This window comes from Mirounga angustirostris, unplaced genomic scaffold, assembly GCF_029215605.1.
Source record: "Mirounga angustirostris isolate CCGP_5_RB_7025 unplaced genomic scaffold, mMirAng1.0.hap1 SCAF_15, whole genome shotgun sequence".
In the NCBI taxonomy this organism is placed as follows: domain Eukaryota; kingdom Metazoa; phylum Chordata; class Mammalia; order Carnivora; family Phocidae; genus Mirounga; species Mirounga angustirostris.
In genome coordinates, this window is record NW_026991723.1 from 4,745,742 (window position 1) to 4,768,005 (window position 22,264).

General features: G+C 37.7%; 1 pseudogene; it reads left to right on the top strand.

Moving 5' to 3' along the window:
• The first annotated feature begins 7,566 nt into the window (after window positions 1-7,566).
• LOC123850369 (small nucleolar RNA U3) lies at window positions 7,567-7,761 on the top strand (annotated as a pseudogene).
• The last annotated feature ends 14,503 nt before the right edge of the window (window positions 7,762-22,264 follow it).

Consider the following 22,264-nt stretch of genomic DNA (forward strand, 5'->3'; position numbering starts at 1 on the left):
AGATTTCTCTTTAGTTTCTAGTTCTTTTCTCTACTACCCACTCTGGATGGAATCCACTCTTCTTTTGACATCTTAGCACTTTCCTTCCTCCCTCCCTCCCTCCCTTCCTTCCTGCCTCCCTCCCTCCCTCCCTCCCTTCCTAGGTTTTACTATTTATTTGAGAGACAGCAAGAACAAGCATGAGCAGGGGAGGGGCGGAGGCAAAGGGAGAGGCAAACTCCCTGCGGAGCAGGGAGCCCGATGTGGGGCTCCATCCCAGGAGCCCGGGATCACGACCCAAGCGCCCCCAGCCAGTGCCAGCACGTGGCAGTGGAACAGAGGACGTGGTGGAGCAGGCTGCTCACTAGGGCAGCACCGCGGCGGCAGCCTCGTACGTTGAAATACATCTAACAAAAATACTAAAATTATAGTTTGTTACTGAGAAATACGGTAATGTTCATGACTGACATTAAGAACTGTGAATTCTAAACAATGAGCTCTGGATTTTTTTTTTTTTTTCTAGACAGATCCAGTTGAGAACATATTTGAACAGAACCTCAAGATCAAGTTTTACATCAGTTCTGGGTCCACATCTCCATCCTCTCACAGTGGAGACGAAGCTGACCCAGTTAAGGTGCCTCCCTGGGGTAGCTTTGCTCCCAAACTCTCCACGTGCAACAAAACAAAGGGGGAACGAACCCCAATCAGAAAGAGAGCGGCATTTCTCTCCTAGTCAAATACACTGCGTGGCTGGCACGGCCCCTTAGAGGGTATTAAGGTTAACTGGTACACTGGGAGACTTGAAACTCAGATGAGAACACTATTCCCGAAAGTCAGCAACAAATGACAGAGCTTCTACTGGGTCTTGAAGAACAGGCTTCATGACTGTGTCCACTCTGAACTTTACAGGAGTCAGGATAGAGCAGGGACATAGTATATTGTAACACCAAGTCTGGGGTTATGTATAATTAGTAAGCTATAAAAATACATTTGTGACGATGCTTATTAAGGTTTGAGATAGTTTCTTATCTTCTGTACAATGGTACATAAAACAATGCTTCATTGGCCCTTCCTTCATGTTACTCAGAGACTGAGTCGCTGCAAAAGAAAATATTTCCTCCAGAAGTCGAGGGGTTTGGTGTCTCTCAGCTCACATGCTCCCTGTTCAGAAATGCCGCTCCCCTCCTGCTCTGCATCTCCTTCACCCAAATTAATCCATTAATCTGGGCAGGGATTCCTTCCTGCCCGCCTTTGGAATCTGGGGGCTGGGCCACAAGTTGTGAGGAGGGGTGTATAGTTTAGTTGGGAAAGCTTCCGTGTGCCTTGTGGCCAGGCCAGACGTTATCTGCAAATTCTGCTCAGATTCTCTGAAATTTTGATAACAATTTTATCTTACTGTTTTAAAAGTTTAATGATAAAGTATTTCCGTCATAGAGGAATAATCTATCATGAATCCATACACCTATCGATATACCTACTGCTCACAAATTTAGCAAAACAGGGCTAAATTTTTGTTGTACACAATTTTTGTGTTAGATAAGAGAAATTAGATGAACTGGAAAGCACTGGACGCGTGAACTGCACTCTCCTCCCTCCTGGGAGGTTAGCGGACATCACCAGCAGATGTGTGCATTCTTCCTGCCACCTTCTTGTACACGTGCACATGTCCTTCAAGTGTGGGGACTGCTTCGCTGGCTTAAAACACTCACACAAAGAGCCTCCCTATTATTGCACAACTAGCCATGCTGAGACACTTCATTCATTCTGACTGCTGGGTGGTATTCCAGTGTATCAATACACTTAGACTTACAGGACAATGCTCCTTTTGATGTACATTTGGGTTGATTCCATTTCTCACTACCGCAATTTCTCCATTGTAACGAGCCTGTTGGTACCTGCTGCTTCTATGGTAGCCCCCTCCCCCCAATCCATGATTTCAGTCATCTGCAGTCAACCAGGGTCCAGAAGCAGATGACCCTCCTCCTGACACCTGCTCAGAAGGTCAACAGTCCCCTAACACCAGGTCCCAGTGTCCACAGCATTCACCCGCTTCATCTCATCACGGGGGCATTTTATCATCTTGCATCATCACAAGAAGAAGGGTGAGGACAGGACAAGATGTTTTGGGGCGGGGAGAGAGAGAGAGATCGACCACATTCACATAACTTTTATTACAGTATATTGTTAAAATTGTTCAATTTTGTTATTAGTTATTGTTGTAATCTCTTACTGTTCCTAATTTATAAAGTAAACTTTTTCAGAGGTATGTATGAATAGGAAAAATATAGTTTATATATATAGGATTTGTTACTATCTGTGGTTTCAGGCATTCACTGGGGGTCTGTATACATATGGGAGAGTTTGTTATTTTCACATATATGCGTATTTTCAGTGTAAAATTTTGGCAACAGTGCTTTAATTTTGGGGGAATAGTTATAGATTTTATGGGAACTTTGCAGGTACATATGAATTTATTTTTCCTAGACTACTGAAGGCTGCCATCTGATTTTCTATCACCTCAAATATGTCAGCGTGTATTTCTTACAATTAAGGATATTCTCCTACACATACCATAGAGACTCTTAATCATAGGAAACAAACTGAGGGTTGCTGGAGGGGAAGGGGTCTAAATGTAGAAATCTTTTTTTTTTAAGATTTATTCATTTTAAAGAGAGAGAGAGCGTGCACGTGCCTGAGTGAGCACGAGCGCGGGGAGGGGCAGAGGGAGACAAAGAATCCCAAGCAGACTCGCCGCAGAGCACAGAGCCCTACGAAGGGCTCAATCTCATTACCCCAAGATCATGGCCAGAGCTGAAATCAAGAGTTGGCCATTTAACTGGCTGGACCTGGACACCCAGGTGCCCCAAAATCTATCTATCTAACTATCTATCATCTATCTATCTATCTATCTATCTATCTATCTATCTATCTATCTATCTATCTATCATCTATCAAAACTGAGTTCGTGCACACATAAATAACGAATTCCAGTCCAACATTATAGGGTTCATCTCTGCAGATAGCCCATCCTCACCCCACGTGGGCTCTGCATCCACACTCCAGGGTACCCTGCATGTGCACACTCTTCTGCCTGGAGCAGAGAGTTTTTGAGAATCGACTTCTACTCTTACTTAGCAGCATGTAAAAATTCTCATTTCCTTATATTCATGTCAACACTGCCACTAGACATTTGAAATTTTGTAATTCTGATGGGTATAAAGTGGTATCTAATTATTGCTTTCATTTTGTCATACAGAGGTTTTTAAGTTATGGTTTTAACACTGTAAAATTCATCAGTCCTTTCTTTTATTGCTTGCACTTTTTTAGTGTTTTCTGAGAAATCCATTTCTATCCTATCCTTCTATCCCAAAAGTTCCAAAAAGATTTTAAGGTTTTGCTTTTCACATTTGGGAAATTAGATCTTTGCTTGCTAGAAAATACAAATCAACTATTGCCAGCATGATAGCTGTCCAATCCCATGGACTGACTTGTCTATTATTTCCCTGATAATTTGTACAGGTAAATTCCATTTCACTGTGCTTTGCTGTATTGTACTTCACAGATACTGCGTTTTTTATAAATTGAAGGTTTTTGTGGCAACCCCGTGTCAAACAGGCTCTTGGTGCCATTTTTCCAATAGCATCTGCTCACTTCTTATCTCTGTGTCACATGCTGATAATTCCTGCAATATTTCAACTTTTTCATTATTATTGTATTTGTTATGTGATCTGTGATCAGTGACTATGACTCGCTGAAAGCTCAGATGATGGCACTTTTTAGAGATAAAATATTTTTAAATTAAGGTATGTACATTGTTTTTTCTTTTTTTATTATTGTAGTATAGTTGGCATATAATGTTTTATTAGTTTCAGGTGTACAACATAGTGATTCAACAATTCTATACATTACTCAACACTCACCGCCCTAAATGTAATGCTTTCTAAGCGTGAGACCCCCAACTCTGTTCTTCTTTTCAATACTGTTTCGGCTATTTGGATCCCTTGGGAGTCTATATGCATCTTGGGATACATTTTCCTATTTCTGCAAAAAAAAGTCTCTGAGATTTTGATAAGAATTGCACTGAATTAACCCTCACTTATATAATCAACATACATTATTACATAATTACTGACTATATTCCCTATGCCATACTTTTTCCTCTCCATGAGTTATTTATAAGTGGAAGTTTTTATTTTTTATTATTTTTTTAATTTAAATTCAATTAGCCAACATATAGTACATCATTAGTTTTTGATGTAGCGTTCAATGATTCATTAGTTGCATATAACTGGAAGTTTGTATTTCTTGATCCCCTCTGGCAACCACCAGTTTGGTCTCTGTATTTATTAGTCCATTTCTGTTTTTTGTTTGTTCATTTTGTTTTTTAGATTCCATATATAAGTGAAGTCATATGGTATTTATCCTTCTCTGTCTTATTTCATTTAGCATAAAACTCTCTAGGTCTGTCCATGTTGCTGCAAGTGACAAGATCTCATTTTTTATGGCTGAATAATAATTTGTTATATATGTGTATACATACATATACACATATTCACATCTTCTTTATCCATTCATTTATTGTTGGATACTTGTGTTGCTTCCATATCTTGGCTGTCATAAATAATGCTGCAATAAACACAGGAGTGTGTATACCTTTTCAAATCAGTGTTTTCATTTTCTTTGGGTAAATACCCAGCAGTGGAATTACTGGATCATATGGTACTTCTATTTTTAAATTTTGGAGAAAACTCCATATTGTTTTCCACAGTGGCTGCACCAGTTTGCATTCCCACCAACAGTGGATCAGGGTTCACTTCTCTCTACATCCTTGTCCACACTTATTTCTTGTGTTTTTGATAATAGCCATTCTGACAGGTGTGAGGTGGTCTCTCATTGTGTTTTTGACTTGCATTTCCCTGACAATTAGTGACGTTGAGCATCTTTTCATGTGTCTGTTGGCCATCTGTATGCCTTCTTTGGAAAAAAAAAATGTCTATTCAGGTCCTCTGCCCATTTTAAAATCAGATTATTTGGCTTTTTGGTGTTGAGTTGCATGAGTTCTTTATATATTTTGGATACTAACCCTTACTGGATATAGCATTTGTAAAAATCTTCTCCCATTCAGGAGGCGGCCTTTTCATTTTGTTGATAGTTACCTCTGTTGTGCAAGTTTTCTAAAATTTTGGTGTAGTCCCAATAGTTTATGCTTGCTTTGTTTCTCTTCCCTGAGGAGACATGTCCATAAATATGTTGCAAAGGGTGATGTCCAAGAGATTACTGCCTATATTTTCTTTTAGGATTTTTATGGTTTCAGGTCTCCCCTTTAGGTCTTTAATCCATCTTGAATTTATTTTTGTGTATGGTGTAAGAAAGTGGTCCTCATTCTTTTGCATGCAGCTGTCCTGTTTTCCCAACCCCATCTGTACCATCCCTTTCTTACTGGTCTTGGAACCCTTGTTGAAAATCAGTTGATCATATAAGTGAGGGTTAATTTCTGGGCATTCCATTGGTATATATGACTGCCTGATGTCAGTACCACACTTAGCTTTCTAAGTGTGAGACCCCCAACTCTGTTCTTCTTTTCAATACTGTTTGGGCTATTTGGATCCCTTAAGAGTCTATATGCATCTTGGGATACATTTTCCTATTTCTGCAAAAAAATGTCTCTGAGATTTTGATAAGAATTGCACTGTATCTGTGGGTCATTTTGGGTTATATGGACATCTTAACAATATTAATTCTTCTAATACATGAATATGGGATGTTATTCCATTTATTGGTGTCCTCTGGATTTCCTTCACCAATGTTTTGCAGTTTATAGTAAACAAGTTGTTTGCCTCCATGGTTAAGTTTATTCCTAAGCATTTTTTTTTTCTTTTCCATGCTATTACAAATGGAGCTTTTCTTTCTTCAGATATGATCATGTCATCTGTGAATCAATATCCATATATCCTCTTCCCATATAAATTTTAGAATATTGTTTATATCTATAACAAAGCCTTACAGTACTAGTATTCTGAGAGAAGCGGCATTAAACCTGTGTTTAATCTAGAGAGAATTGGCATCTTTCCTATGCTGAGTCTTCCAATTCATGAACTCAGTATGCCTCTCCACTTATTCAGATATTCTTGGACTCTTCTCAACAGCATTTTGTGGTTTTGAGCACACAAGTCTTGGATGTGTTTTGTGAGATTTACACCTAAGTATTTTTTTTTTTTAGCAATTGTAGATGGTACTATACTTTTAACTTCAATTTACATGTATTTGTTGCTAGTATTGTTGAAGTACCATTGATTTTTGTATGCTGATCTTGTAACTTGAGAACTTGCTAAGCTCATTAATTTCTAGGATGTGTGTGTGTGTGTGTGCAGATTCCTTGGAATATTCTATGATCATGTCATCTGAAAATAGCTTCCTTCCTAATCTATATGACTTTTCTTTCCTTTTCTTGCCCTACTGCCCTGGCAAGAACTTCTTCTACTATCTGATAAGAATGGACATCTCTTGTACTCATATTAAGGGAAAACAATTCAATCTTTCACCATTATTTATGATGGTGGCTGTAGGATTTTTATAGATGCTCTTTATCAATTTGAGGAAGTGTCTCACTAGGTTGTGGAGAGTTTTTATCACAAATGGATGTTAAGTTCTGTCTGCATTAATGTATTATCTCATGAGCTTTCTGTTAGCCTGTTAATATGATAGATAACACTGATTGATTTTCAAATATTGGATCACCTTTACTTTCTTGAAGTAAACACAACACTCATAATGTATATGCTTTGTATATACTGTGGAATTCTATTTGCTAATATACCCTTAGACTTTTGTATCCACATTAACCCAGAATGTTGGTCAGTAGTATTTTCATGTGTGTACTGTGCTTCTCTGATTTTGCCATCAGAGTAATACTGGCTTTATAGAATGTGCTGGGAAGTATTCTCTTTTATTTTGTAAAAAAAATTATAGAGAATTATTGATAATTATTTTTTAAACATTTGCTATAAGTTTTCAATAAAGCTATTCTGGAGATTTCTTTCTGGGAGTTTTTAAATTATAAATTTGATTTCTTTAATAGTTAACAGGCTATTCAAATTACTTATGTCATATTGGGTGAGTTGTGGTAGTTTGTACTTTTGGAGAAATTGGTCCATTTCATTTAAGTGATTTCATTATGGATACATAATTTACTACTATATTGTGTCAACAACATTTTATCTGATCAAATGAAGTGTGTCAACTTCACCTCCCTTTACATCATTTTACTCTTCCCCATTTTTTTTTTAAGATTTTATTTATTTATTTGAGACAGAGAGAATGAGAGAGAGAGAGAGCACATGAGAGGGGGGAGGGTCAGAGGGAGAAGCAGGCTCCTTGCTGAGCAGGGAGCCCGATGTGGGACTCGATCCAGGGACTCCAGGATCGTGACCTGAGCCGAAGGCAGTCGCTTAACCAACTGAGCCACCCAGGCGCCCTACTCTTCCCCATTTGTAATATAATTGTGCTACATATTTCTCTCTATGCACTGAGGGATATTAGTGTTATGATGTTTGCTTCAACCATCTAACATAATTTAGAAAAGCTATCAAGACTATACTTTCAGGGATCATTTCTATAGTTTGTTACTAGAGAAGTTTCTCTGAATGTGTAGAGTACTCGAAACCACAAGAAGGAGACAGTGTCCCTTCCTGAGCGTGAAGCTTCTCCAGCTGCCCTTTGTCATTGATGATCATTTTTCTCCTTTTTGGGGGGAGGAAGAGGGAGGGACACCCTTTGAATGGTTTCTAAAAAAAAAAAAAAAAAAAAAAACCACACTATCCTATTTACCCATATTTTCACTCTTCCCATTTGATTCCTTCATTTTGATTCCTTCATTTCCTTTCTTGTAGAGAACTTACTGTAGCTATCCTAAGTATACTGCAGACAAATTCTCTTAGAGATTTTGCGACTGTTTTGATTTAAAAATCACTTAAAAAATTAGTGGGCTTTAGGGATACCTGGCTGGCTCAGTCAGTAGAGCACGCAACTCTTGATCTCAGGGTTGTAGGTTCGAGCTGCACATTGGGTGTAGAGATTATTTAAAAATAAAATCTTTTTTTTTTAAAGATTTTATTTATTTATTTGACAGAGAGAGAGAGATAGCGAGACAGAGAGCACAAGCAGGGGGAGGGGCAGAGGGAGAGAGAGAGAAGCAGGCTCCCTGCTGAGCAAGGAGCCCAATGTGGCCAGGACCCTGGGATCATGACCTGAGCCAAAGCAGATGCTTAACTGACTGAGCCACCCAGGTGCCTCTTAAAAATAAAATCTTTAGAAAAAATTAATGGACTTTATTTGGGGGTAGTTTTACATTCACAGAAAAATTTAGTGGCAAATACAAAGTTCTTACTTACCTGTCTCACCACCACCCACCCCACCCCCGCCCCTGTCCCAGTTTCTTCCATTATTAACAACTTCCATTATTAACAATTTATGTACCAACACCAAAAGTATGGTACATTTTGTTACAGTTATGAGCCATTATTATTAACTAAAGTCTATCGTTAAGGTTCACATTTTGGATTACACATTTTACAGATGTACAACTGGATAAATGACAAATGGACAATGACATGTATCTATCACGACAATATCATATAAGTGCACTTTCACTGTCTTAACAATTCCTGCGCTCCACTGATTCTTCCCTTCCTCCCTCCACCTGAAATCCTGGAAACCACCAATCTTTCTACTATCTTCATAGTTTTGCTTTTTCCACTGTCAGATAGTTGGAATCATACAGCTTTTTTCAGATTGGCTTCTTTCATTTAGCAATGTGCATTTAATATGTTGTTTCTCTCTGGCTGCTTTCATTATCATTTTTTTTTATTTCATTTTTTGCCTTTAGTTTCCAGAAGTTTTACTACATTGTGTCTTGCATGTATTTCTCTGGGTTTATCCTATTTGGAATTCAGTCAGCTTCTGGAATCTACTATGTCTTTAGCCAAACTCAGGAAATTTTCAGACATTATTTCTCTGAGTACTTTCTCAGCCTCACCCTTTATACTCTCCTTCTGGGATTCTGGTGTTAGATCTTTGGTAGTAGTCCTATTTTCCTGTCTATTTTCTCTCTGATGTTCATATAGGATAACTGATATTGTTCTATCAAGTTCACTAATTGTTCCCTCTGTCCTCTTAATTTTTTTATTGGGCCATCCATTGATATTTTAATAATGATTATTGTATTTTTTTAATTTCTCAAATTCCACTGGTTCTTCTTTATATCTTCTATTTCTTTTATATTTTATATATATATTAAATATTTTAAAAATATCTTTATATATTTTAATATATTTTACAAGTTTTTAAAAAATGCTTCTGTTATTCTAGTTTCTTTGAGTCCATATAAAAATTAGAATCTACTCATCTGTATCTACAAACACTCTTTCTGGAATTTTGATTGGTATTGCATTAAATGAATAGATTAATGAGAATTAATATACTACCTACATGACATCTTCCAATTCATGAACATGATATGTCATTCCATGTATTTAGGGCTTCTTTAATTTCTTTCATCAGTGCTTGGTAGTTGTCAGTCAACAGATCCTGTGCATGTTTTGTTAGGCTTATTTACATATATATGTAAATATATATTTACTTATTTAGTTTTATATATATATATTTAAATTTCAGAGGTACTGTAAATAGTATTTAAATAGTACTTAAAAATCAATTTCCTATAGATTCAGTGCAATCCCAGTCAAAATTCTGGCAAGTTATTTTGTGGATGTTGACAAATTGATTTTATATAGTTTATACAGAGAGACAAAAGACCAAGAATAACCAACATAATATTGAAGGGGAAGAACAAAGTTGGAGGACTGATGCTACCCAATGTCAATATTTACTATAAAGCTACAGTAATCAAGACAGTGTGGTATTGGTAAAAGAATAGACAAATAGATCAATGAGACAGAACAGAAAGCCCAGAAATAGACCCACATAAATATGATCAACTGATCCTTGACAAAAGAGCAAAAGCAAAACAATGGAGCAGAGATAGTCTTTCAACAAATGGTGCTGGAACAACAGGACATCCACATGCAAAAGAATGAATCTAGACACAGACCTTACACTCTTCACAAAAATTAACTCAAAATGGATCACAGATCTAAATGTAAAATGCAAAACTATAAAACTCACTGAAGATATCATAGGGGAAAATCTAGATGACCTTGAGTTTGTCATTGACTTTTTAGATATAATATCAAAAGATAAGCTGGACTCCATTAAAATTAAAAACTCCTCTGTAAAAGACAATGTCAAGAAGGGCGCCTGGGTGGCTCAGTTGGTTAGGCGACTGCCTTCGGCTCAGGTCATGATCCTGGAATCCTGGGATCGAGTCCCACATCAGGATCCCTGCTCAGCGGGGAGTCCGCTTCTCCCTCTGACCCTTCCCCCTCTCATGCTCTCTCTGTCTCTATCTCATTTTCTCTCTCAAATAAATAAATCAAAAAAAAAAAAAAAAGACAATGTCAAGAGAAGGCAAAGACAATCGACAGATTGGGAGAAAATATTCGCAAAAGACAAATTTAAACTATTATCCAAAATATACAAAGAACTCTTGAAACTCAACAATAAAAAAACAACTCAATTAAAAATGAGCCAAAGACCGGGCGCCTGGGTGGCTCAGTCGGTTGAGCGACTGCCTTCGGCTCAGGTCATGATCCTGGAGTCCCGGGATCGAGTCCCGCATCGGGCTCCCTGCTCAGCGGGGGGTCTGCTTCTCCCTCTGACCCTCCTCCCTCTCGTGCTCTCTGTCTCTCATTCTCTCTGTCTCAAATTAAAAAAAAAAAAAAAAAAAAAAAGAGCCAAAGACCTAAATAGGTACTTCAACAAAGAAGATAGGTGGATTACAAATATGCACATGAAAATATGCTTCCAATCATACATCATCAGAGAAGTACAAATTAAAACAACGAGATACCACTACACACCTATCAGAATGGCCCAAATCTGGAACGCTGACAACACCAAATGCCAGTGCAGCAATAGCAACTCTCATCATTGCTGCTGAGAGCGCAAAATGGTACAGCCACTTTGGAAGACAGTCTGGCAGTTTCTACTCTTACCATATACTACCCTGCACCTATGCTCCTTGATATTTAGCTAAAAAAAACCAAAAACTGATCTCCATATCAAGTTATATACATGGATGTTTACAGCAGCTTTATTCATAAATGCCACAAGTTGGAAGCAACCAAGACGTCCTTCAGCAGGTGAATGGATAAATGGTACATCTAGGCAAGGGAACATTATTCACTACTGAAAAGAAATGAATTATTAAACCATGAAAAGACATGAGGAGACCTTAAATTATTAATAAGTAAAAGAGCTAATCTGAAAAGGCTCTATACTGTACGATTCCAACCATAGGACATTTGAAAGAGGCAAAACCATTGGTATAGTGAAAAGATCAGTGGTTGCCATAGTTTGGGAGAAGGGATGAATAGGCGAAGCACAGAGGATTTTCAAGGCTGTGAAAATACTCTGTACGATACCACAATGGTGGATACATGCCTATACATTTGTCCAAAACCACAGAATGTACGACACCAAGAGTGAACCCTAATGCAAACTCTGGACTTTGAGTGATTATGGTGTGTCAGTATTTCATTGATTCTAATTCTGGTGGGGGTTGTTGATAACTGGGGAGGCTATGCATGTGTGGAGACAGGGAACATTTGGGAGATCTCTGTACTTTCCCCTCGATTTCTCTGTGAACCTTAAACGGTTCTGAAAAATTGTCTTAGTAAAAAAAAAAAAATCAGTTTCCAATTATTTATTGGTGTTACAGAGAAATACACCTTGTGTCATAGGATCTTACCAAACTTAGTAGTTCAAGATTTTTTTCCTTTGACATTCCCTGGAATTTTCCGTGCATACAATCATGTCCTCTGCAAATAGGACAGTTTGTTGTTGAATAAAAGTGGTGGTAGTGGTCATTCTTGCCTTGTTTTCATTAGGTGAAAGCATTTGATTTTTCATCCTGAGTGGTAATGCCCGCCTTTGTTTTTTTGTTGATTTTTCATCCTGAGTGGTAATGCTTGCCTTCGTTTTTTGGTAGAGGCCTTTTATCAGACTAAGGAAGTGCTTCCTACTCCTAGTCTGTTGAGAGTTTTATCATGAATAGATGTTGAATTTGTCAAATGCTTTTGTATCAACTGGTATGATGTGGTATCTCTTCTTTAGACTGAAGATAGTCTCTTTTTAAACAAAAGAAAGCTAAAACAAGGGTAATTCATCAGTATATGTATCTAAGATTTTTAAGAGGGAATCTTTATCATATTCGTTTTTATAAATTCATATGAAAAAGTCTATTTAATGGGATATATAGTAAAAGGAGTGAAACACCATCTTTTTAAAGTGTTTTTGTAAATATGGCAAATGTCCTGGGTCTCCTGCATTTACTACCAAACCTGTATGTGTTCTCCATGGTATCTGCCATCCTGAAAGGAGGGACATTCATCAAATCTGTATACTTACATCTTCTGCTCAACCACTTAACATCTTCCTTACAACTAGGCTGTACTTCCCAGTAACACCCACAAGCATCCAGTTCTTCCCATTTCAAGAATTATTTTCTATGAGTTCCCAGGAAAGAAATGTTTTATATCATATAAACAGCAAAATTTTATATAGTTGTTGAAGTCTAACTACATAAAGGTGATCTAGATTACCTAAGAATATTTTTAGATAGTACTCACAAAATCTTGCTGAACCCTCTGTAATTGATTTTAATATATTTCTATACATGTACAGCCATAAAACCCCCATTTACACTTGTAAAACAGGTATTTCAAAGAGTCTTTTGAGGATTCTGATCATATATCTACTTATTGAAAGTCCCTTTCAAATATACTTATGATTAGCATTCTTTTAATGTAGTATACATGCTATGACATAATATTTTAAAATAGCCAACCTGCAATAAATTGTATAAAATATACATATATTTTGTTTGTAAAAAGTGAAGCATATATCTAAATTACTTAAAATATCTTTTCACCACTGTAAGAATTTTAATTTTACTATGTCTATTTTGTCTGTTAAGTATAATTCTTTTGCCTCACTTGAGGAATTATTTAATTCTTATAATTTTGGAGATACATGTAACTTGCCCTTGTTTATTTTCATTTCCTTGATTCAGATTGTAGACTCTGCTCATCTACCGGTTCACACACCAACAATAAAGAGAAAGGAATATCATAGTAGTATCCTATTTCCAACCAAGGTATGTGATTTAATTATAAGCTTAGCGGGTTCCTTTCAAAATGAGAATAAATTGGTTTTGCTGTTACTGTCTTGGCATTTACCAAAATTTTTTTGCAGTTACATTCATCAAACATCTGATCAGGTTTAAAAATTTACACAACAGAAAATTCCACTGTAAAAATCTTCTTAAGGTTTGAATACAGCCAACACAGGGATAAAACATTTAGTGACAATTTCAGGGGAATGTCTTTTCTATTAAATGGGCTTTGTTGTGTCTGTCAGGTCTCATTTAGAAATTATAGATGATGGTAAACTAATTAACCGAGTTTTGCCTTGAAATCTGTTCAAGGGATTCATATGCTGTATCTCATAACTTACTCCCAGATAAATTCTAAATTCAGCCATAATTCAAATGTAAAACTGAAACCACGTGAGTACTAGAAATGTACTAGAAAGTCTTATAATTTTGGAGGAGAGAAAGCCTTTGTTTTTTGCATCAATATACTGCCTATTTTTTTTTCAACATACTGCCTATTTAACAAATAATTTAAAATGACCAAAATATTCAAAGCATTCCTCTTTATTAGCAATAAGTAACCAGAGGCTGTAACAAATAGCAATAAAGAGAAAATTCATAAATACAATAAACCTGTTTTCCCAAACCTGATAGCAAATATTATCATAAATGATGAAACACTAAATCTTTTCAATTAAAACCAGGAATGGTATAGAATTACCCCATATCACCATTAGTATTCAGTAGTTTCTAAGCAATGCAATAAAAATGAAAATAAAATGACTGGAATAAACATTGGAACATAAAAGTCTTTTGTAAGATTGGTATGATTGTTTGCCCACAACACCTAAGAGACTGGTTTAAAAAAAAACCAAAAACCTACTAAAATTAATAAGGTAATCTGAACATAAGGTAAATATATAAAATAACACGGTTATCTCTGTTATATAATGAATACCTAGAAAAGAAATAGAAGATATTTATATGCCAAGATCAACAAAAATATATATTAAAACCAAGAAAAAAAAAAACCATGATGAGGATTTTGTCGAAATTAATGTATTATAAGGCAATTTCAATGAGAATATCAAAAGTATTTTATTTTCTTCTTTCCTGTTTTCCTTCCCTTTTTCCCCTGGGGACTTGTGGTTAATCACAGGATATTAAAAAAGGCATACATCTTTGCTTTCTAATGAAAGCCAATAAAGGGAGAAAAAAGAACAGGCAAATAAGTCGGCATAAGGTTGGAAGATGAAAGCCTGGGTGAGGTTAGCAGAGCTGAGAAATCCGCATGCCAAGTGATGGGGAGGGCCTCCTGAAGAGTCACAAGACAGTCGGTCGTTTGGAAGCCTAGAAAGACTCAGGGATTGGAGGCACCAGGTGCCCCGGGAGGGGAGGGTGATGTGCAGCTCTGCAAACGGGGGCAAACTGAAGACCTGAATAGGGTGCAGGGAGCCCGGTCCACACACAGTGCCCATGGCAGGGCCTGCAGACTCTGCCCTTTTGTCCACTTTACAAGGAGGAAAAAGATATATAAAGGAGAGCAAACTTGCCAACTAGTGTTTGGAGAAGCCAGAATTTGTTAGGATTTCCTTATTGCTAATTTATGATAACAAAGAGGCACGATCAAGAAATGGATAGTCTTCGGTGGGTGACTGATATGTTGCTAATTCTGTGACAGCATTTGCAGGTTTCCTTGTTGGGGTTTCAGTTAGAAATTTCTGGGTGCCCTCTGTCTCAGAGAGTGACATAGCCTGCTTCACTGGACCTTCCAATTCATGATTATTTTTTTATTGACAGTAGAAAATGAAACACACGATTTGATAGAGAGAGAAAATTTTGAAATTATTCTTTCCCTCCAAAGAAGGTATAAAAACCATGTTATTTTTTGCTTACCCTTCCTCATTAAAGTATATACACAAAGGCAATTTTCACTCCACCGACTGATAAGGAAACAATCGAAGAATCTGTCAGTCGAGAAAGCATCTTTGCAAGGTTCAGGATATATTGGCCCAAATAAAAGCCAGGCTTGATTTATTTGGTTCCAAACAGTATTAATGAATATGTGATCACCAATGAAATCATTCTCCTCCTCTTCTTCCTCTTCTCGGTAATTTTTTTGGGGATCCCTTGCTCAACATTTCCTAATTATGAAGTAATGAGGGGACAAGAATCTTCCATTCTGGTGAGAAAGTGGGGGAGCTGCTTTTCTTTGTACATAAAATGGTATCTGGGGCAAGGATTTGTGACCAGAATCACCTCTTCAACGTTACTGCACCCTCAGTGCTTGGCTGGTCTGTCTTGTAGAGTAAGAGCCACCGGTTTTTCCTCACGTCCTTCACGGTCCCCACCAAATGTCACCAGTGCACGTCTCTGATGGTGGGTTTGATAAGACAAGGCTGTGCCTGTGACGGTAAGAGCTGGGGAAGGGAGGTGTGGGGGGCCAGGGCCGGCATCTTTATACTCACGTGCCCTCATCCGCAGGGGCTGCAGACAAAGCACACACCCTGGGTGGCCCATAAACACAGGAATGAATGGCTCACAGGCCAGAAGTCTGAGATGAGGGGGCCAGCGTGGTCCGGTTCTGGCGAGAGCTCCCTTCAGGGGGGCAGACTGCTGACTTCTGCTTGTACCCTCACAGGGCGAAGGGGCCAGGGAACTTTCTGGGGCCTCTTTCGTAAGAGCATTCAGCCCATTCATGAGGGTTCCACCCTCAGGTCCTCAGCACCTCCCACAGGTCCCACCTCCGAATACCACCACACTGGGGGATATGATGTCAACATATGAATTTTGCAATACGTTATTAAGCAAAAATTTTGTTCTCTGAATTGCAGAAGCATGGCAGGGAAAGCGATCCCTTTGCTAAAAATCTCTCTGGATCTGTTTCATATTGGAAAGATTGGACCCATGGCCATTGGGAATGCTTGGGGGGACCTTGGCACTGTGTGACTCCAGCCTTTTCAGCCTGTGAATGCTGTCCCCGGAGGTCCTGTTGTGTAGCCTGCAGGCAGGGCCATATCTATTAAGAACATGCATTTAGATATATTTTGTTCTCTGTAGCACTGGTAGAGCATGAGGACCCAATTCACTAGTTTATGTGGCAGGGAAATGGAACACTATTGGTGAGTTGTAATTGCTTTATTTGACTCATTTAATTTATTGTGGTAAACATTATTGTAAGGGAGCAATGTGCTTTTGGAGATACCGAACAGTGGATCACTGTACCCTTGGACAAGGAATGAGGAAATCTTCTAGGGAACAGACTCTATGCCGTGGATTCCCTTAGCCAATCCTGTCCAGTGCTCACTCCAGGACACGGCACTAAGCGGGACAACTCTCCTGCCCTCAGCACTGCCATGGTTGGAGGCACCTTAACCATAATCGCAACCTAGTGCATGAAACAAAACAGGATTTAAAATGGGGAATTAGGTGCGTATAATATCCTTCCAGGGCTAAGGGGGCAGGCTCTGAGCTGAGTGCTCAGAAGCGTCTCCTGCCTCCAGTGTGGCTCGGTCTCTGCTGAGCCTGGGACAGCTGCTACCAGGGTCAGAAAAAGATGACAAAATCGGGAAGCGGCCACCACAGGGGCAGCTCCCAGAGCCTGCTACTTCTGCCGGGATCAGGAAAGGCCCTGCGACTTGCAGTCTGCAGAATCAGAATATCACCCACAGAATAAGGCCACCACTGTAGCTGGGACCTCACACCCCTCCGGGCTGGATCCATGCAGTAAAGTGGGTGGTCTGCATCCTGCACCTCTCCCAGCCTGGCTCAACACAGTCTCACAGAAAGTCCTCTTACTAGTGGAACTTCAATCAGGGCCAAAACTCAGCTGCAAGGAGTCTGGAAAATGTAGTTTTTCGCATTTTGATCTCTCTAAGAGCAGACAGAACTGCAGTGGGGGGTGAGAGAGTAAAACCATCGTGTTTCCCGCTATCATGTCTCTTTATTCCCTTCAAAAAGCATGTGGGTTCTCATGTCACACAACCTGTGTAGAAAAGGTTCCAAGAGCTTGTCCAGTGCCTTCTCAACAGAAGAAAGGTGCCCTCTGTCTAGATGCACAGAAAGGCACAGGAACAGCCTATGAAGGCCATGTCTGGGTAAGTGTCACTATTTGGGGTTTAGATGAACTCTAGATAAGTTTATTAATCACCTCACACTCTGTGAGCACATTTGTAAAAAAAAAAGTTATATAATATTTATAACAGATTACACAATACAAATCATATGCAAATCAACATATTTGTTCCATCCTAAGAAGCTAGTTTGAGAACAAAATTTAGCTGTCCCCAATAGGATATTTTTAAATGTCTCTTAAGTTTTCTGTTCAGACCTCACCCTGTGATGAACAAATGTTGAAAACTAATGATGGAACCTTGAATTCCAGTCAGCAATGACAAATTTTGAGACTAAAAGTAAAATAACCTTTCTGAGAAATATTTAAAATCTGAGTTGAATTTGAGGCATGGCATTACCAAATTTGAATTTAATGTTACCAGAGACAAAGAGACAAGTGTCAATCTTATTTTCACAAGAGATATTCAGTCTTCAAAGGAATTCCCTTGTTTTTTAAAATTTTAATTATGTTATGCACAGTTCTGTTCCACAGCTTTAACAAGAAAAGTGACAGATTTATAACACATTTATTATTTTAATTTTATATGTAATAATTGGATAATATTTGATGTTTCAGCTCAGATTGTTTTTATTTGTTGTTGTTGTTTTTTTAAAATCAAAACTAAAGATCCCAAAGAAAGCAGGGGTGAAGAAAGGATGGCAGAGAGCACTAGCTATAGTTTGTGACTTCAAGCTCTTCCTGTATAATATGGATGAAGAAAAAGACTCAAAACCCAATGTTGTCGTGAGTCAAGTGATTGACATGAGGTAAGCTTTGAAAGAGAATTTTTTTAATTAAAAAAAATGGGAATAAAAATGGCTTCTGATATTTTCTTTAAATACTGTTGTCATTAAAATTTAACTTTATGTTCAAGTTCCTAATTTTCTCCATTGCCATGTAAACTTCAAAATAGAAGATTTTTGTCTAAAGTTTGCATCACCACCCTTAAGGTATGGACTGTAATTCAGGGTGATATTTCTAAGAGTTTTTTACCCAAAAGTTATCTTCTTAGTCTGTGTGTGTGTGTGTGTGTGTGTGTGGATGTGGGTGTGGGCGTGGGTGTACGGCAAGAGAAGAAATAGCATCTCAAAACCAGACACTTTATAGTGAGATGTAATTCACACACCATAAATGTCACCATTTTAAAGTGTGCAATTCACCAGTTTTTAGTATGTTCACAAGGTTGTACAACCATCACCACAATCTAATTTTAGAACATTTTCATCATGCCGAAAAGAAACCATATAGGCATCAGCAGTCATTCTACCTTTTCCCTTGCCCCAAAGCCCCTGGTAACCACGAATCTATTTCTGTCTCTATGGATTTGCCCACTCTGGTTATTTCACATAAATGGAATCATATGTGAAGCTTGCCTTTGGCTTCCTTCACTGAGCATACTGTTTTCAAGTTTCCTCCATGTCGCCTGTATCCATATTTCATTACTTTTTACGGCTTATGCCCTTTTTTAGGTTGAGGAAATTCCCTTCTATTCCTAGTTTGTTAAGTGTTTTTATCGGGAAAGGGTGTTGGATTTTGACAAATGCTTTTGCTGTGTCTATTGAGGGAGTCATATGGTTTTTTTCCCTTTTATTATGGTGTATTACACTGATTGATTTTTAAATATAAAACCTACCTTACATTCCTGGGATAAATCCCACTTGGTTATGTTGTGAGAAAAATAGGAATATCCTTTTTACATGCTGCTGGACTGGATTAGCTGCAAATTTATTGAGGATTTTTCCATCTGTATTAATACAGAATATTGGTCTATAGCTTTCTTTTATTAGATATTTTTGCCCGGGTTTTGGTGTTAGAGTAATAATGGCCTCAGAATGAGTTGGAAAGTACTCTTTCCCCTCTTTTTTTTTTGGAAGAATTTGTGAAGAATTGGTATTAAATATGTTTGGTAGAATTCACAAATGAAACCATCTGGTCTTGAACTTTTATTTATGGGAAGTTTTCTGATGACTATCTCAATCTCTACTTGTTATAAATCCATTCAGATTTCTATATCCTCCTGAGTTAGCTTTAATACTTTGTGTTTCCTCGGAATTTTTCTATTCTTTTATATTTTCTAATTTTTTTGGCATGTGATTGTTCATAGTATTCCCTTATACTTCTTTTAATTTCTGAAAGGTCAGTTAGTTATGTTCCCTCTCTCATTTCCGATTTTAGTAATTTGAATCTTCTCTCATTTTTTTCTTGGTTTAGCTAAAAGCTTGCCAATTTTGTTAATCTTTTTAAAGAATCGAATTTTGCTTTTATTGATTTTCTCTTATTTTTCTATATTCTGTTTTATTAATTTCTACTCTTTCTTTGTTATTTCCTTCCTTCTGCTTATTCTGGGTTTAGTTTGCTCTTTTTTCTAGTTTACTAAGGTGGAAAGTTAGGTTATTGAGTTGAGGTCTTCATCCAATTACTCCTTTTGTCCCCCTTCGTCTCTTCTCTTACTTTGGGATTCCCATGATGTGTATCTTAGTATTATTTATGATGTCCTGCAGGTCTCTGAGGCTCTGTTCATTTTTCTTCATTCTTTTTTCTTTCTTTTTCTTAGATTGGATAATATTTACTGACCTATCTTCAAGTTCAGTGATTTGGCTTCTGCTTACTCAAATCTGTTTTTGAGCCCCACTAGTGAATTTTTCACTTCAGTTATTTTACTCTTCAACTTCAGAATTTCTATTTGGTTCTTTTTTTACAATTTTGGATTCCTCATTGATATTTTCTATTTGGCAAGACATCACTCTTATAATTTTCTTTAGTTCTTTAGCCATGGCTTCCTTTAGGTCTTCAAACATATTTAAAATAGCTGATTTAAATCTTTGTCTAATAAATTCAACATATGGGTTTCCTGGGGGACAGTTTCTACTGCCTGCATTTTTCCTGTGTATTGGTCATACTTTTGTGTTTCTTTGCATGTCTTATAAATTTTTCTTAAAAATTGGATATTTCAATTAATGAAATTGGCAACTCTGGTAATTAAATTCCACCTCCTCTCCAGAATTTGTTGTTGTTGTTACTTGTAATTGTTTTTTGTTTCTTTGGTGACTTTTCTGAACTAATCTGTAAAGTCTTTATTCTTTGTCATGTGTGGTCACTGAAGTTGCTACTTTGTTAGCTTAATGGTCAGCTAATGACTGTGCAGAGATTTTTTTAAGCATCTGGATCCATTATATCTCCCAGTCTTTGCTGAAGGGCTTTGTGTGCAAATTGGGGCACTCCTTCAGTACTCAGTCAGGAGGTTGATAACATTGTCCTAGCCTTTACTTTCTACTTGTGCAAGTCCTTAAGAATAATGAAAGAAATAATGGCTGAAAACTTCCCAAATTTGATGGAAAACATTAATCTACACATCCAAGTCAGCAAGAAGTGAGAACTTATGGCCTTCTCAGGTCTTTCCTGAGTATAGTACAGCCCCAGGAATGTTCATAGTCCTATACATGTGCATCGACATCTAGATTCCTAGCAATATGCCTGAGCTTTTCAAAGACCCTATGGACATCCCCCTTCCTATCTTATCTTTTAAGATTTTTGATTAATCTCTTTTTTTTGCCCCAGTTGTTAAACACTGCCTAGGCAGCTGTGTAGTTAAGATGCTTCCTGGTAGTTGTTTTCTGTAAGAGCCCCTTGGGGATAGATTTTTCAAACTTGGAGAGCTCTGAGTTAAATCAAATATACCAGTTTCTTTCTAATACCTCCTCCTCTTTTCTGCTCCCCCCAGTATCCACTGGCTTCTAGGATGCACTGTAAATAGGCTGCCATTTTTCAAGGCTACTGAGGAGCTGGAAAATGGAGCATGCAACTAGGGCAAGTTAAATCACCACAAAGCTCAGGATTCCCACCAAGATTTAGCTGTTTTTCTTGAATAAATCCTTCTCAGATTGCCACAAACTTTGGTTATAGAGTTCTGAAAAAGTTGATTTTGATTCATTTTACCAGTTTTTTCCCTCTTTTTTTTTATGAAGGGGAGAATCTTCAGAGATCTTTACTCTGCCATTTTTGCAGATGTCTCTTTTATTATTGAATCAGTGAACTTGTAGCAAGTGTATCTTATTGAAAGAAATGCAATAATATGTTCTCCCCCCACCCCCTTCTGAATCTCTTAAGTCCCTTTGCACATTCCTCTTAGTGTATCTGGGTATCTCTCCTTGGCCTTTTACTCTTCCCCCTCTGCACACACCCAAGGTGATCCCATCATTTCCTGTGGCTCCAGGTATCACCTGCACCATGATGACATGCTCTGCCTGAATGTTCTATCACAGATTATTTGGGTCTTCATATTCATCCTGTCTTATTTTGATTCCTTACTCAAAAACTCTGTTCTATATTCTTCATACTAGTTAATGTCACCCTTGTCCGAAATTTGATAGTATCTTGAATAACTGGCACAGGAAACCAGATTATCTTGAAGGTGACTTTGAAAGATTAGTCTGGCAGTAGATTTATTTTTTATGCAAGAGAGTGTTTGGTGTTGGGGATGGGAAATGAAAGCAGTGCTGGAGTCAAGTCCAGCTTGCAATCGTCCATTCTTCAGACCGAATGAGTGTCTGTGCTAATGTGATGGCTCCAGGAATTACAAAAGAAGAGTTGGGTATAAGAAATACTACTAAGGTGATCTCACAGAGAAAGGAAAATGAAGAAAAGAGTAACAATAATAGATGGTACCGAGGTTTTAAGTCATGAAGAATAAGAAAGAGTAACAGCAGTAAAGTTACAATGGAGAATGATCATACTGGGGGAAAGATATAAGTTAGTTTTAGATGTTGAAGCACCAGAAAATCATCAAGTGAGCCAGATCAAACAGACTTCTACTTTCAACCAAAATGGAGTAACAGGGACTCAGGGTGTGGGACTGGCCCAATCAGAAGAGCATGTGACTCCATCTCAGGGTTGTGAGTTTG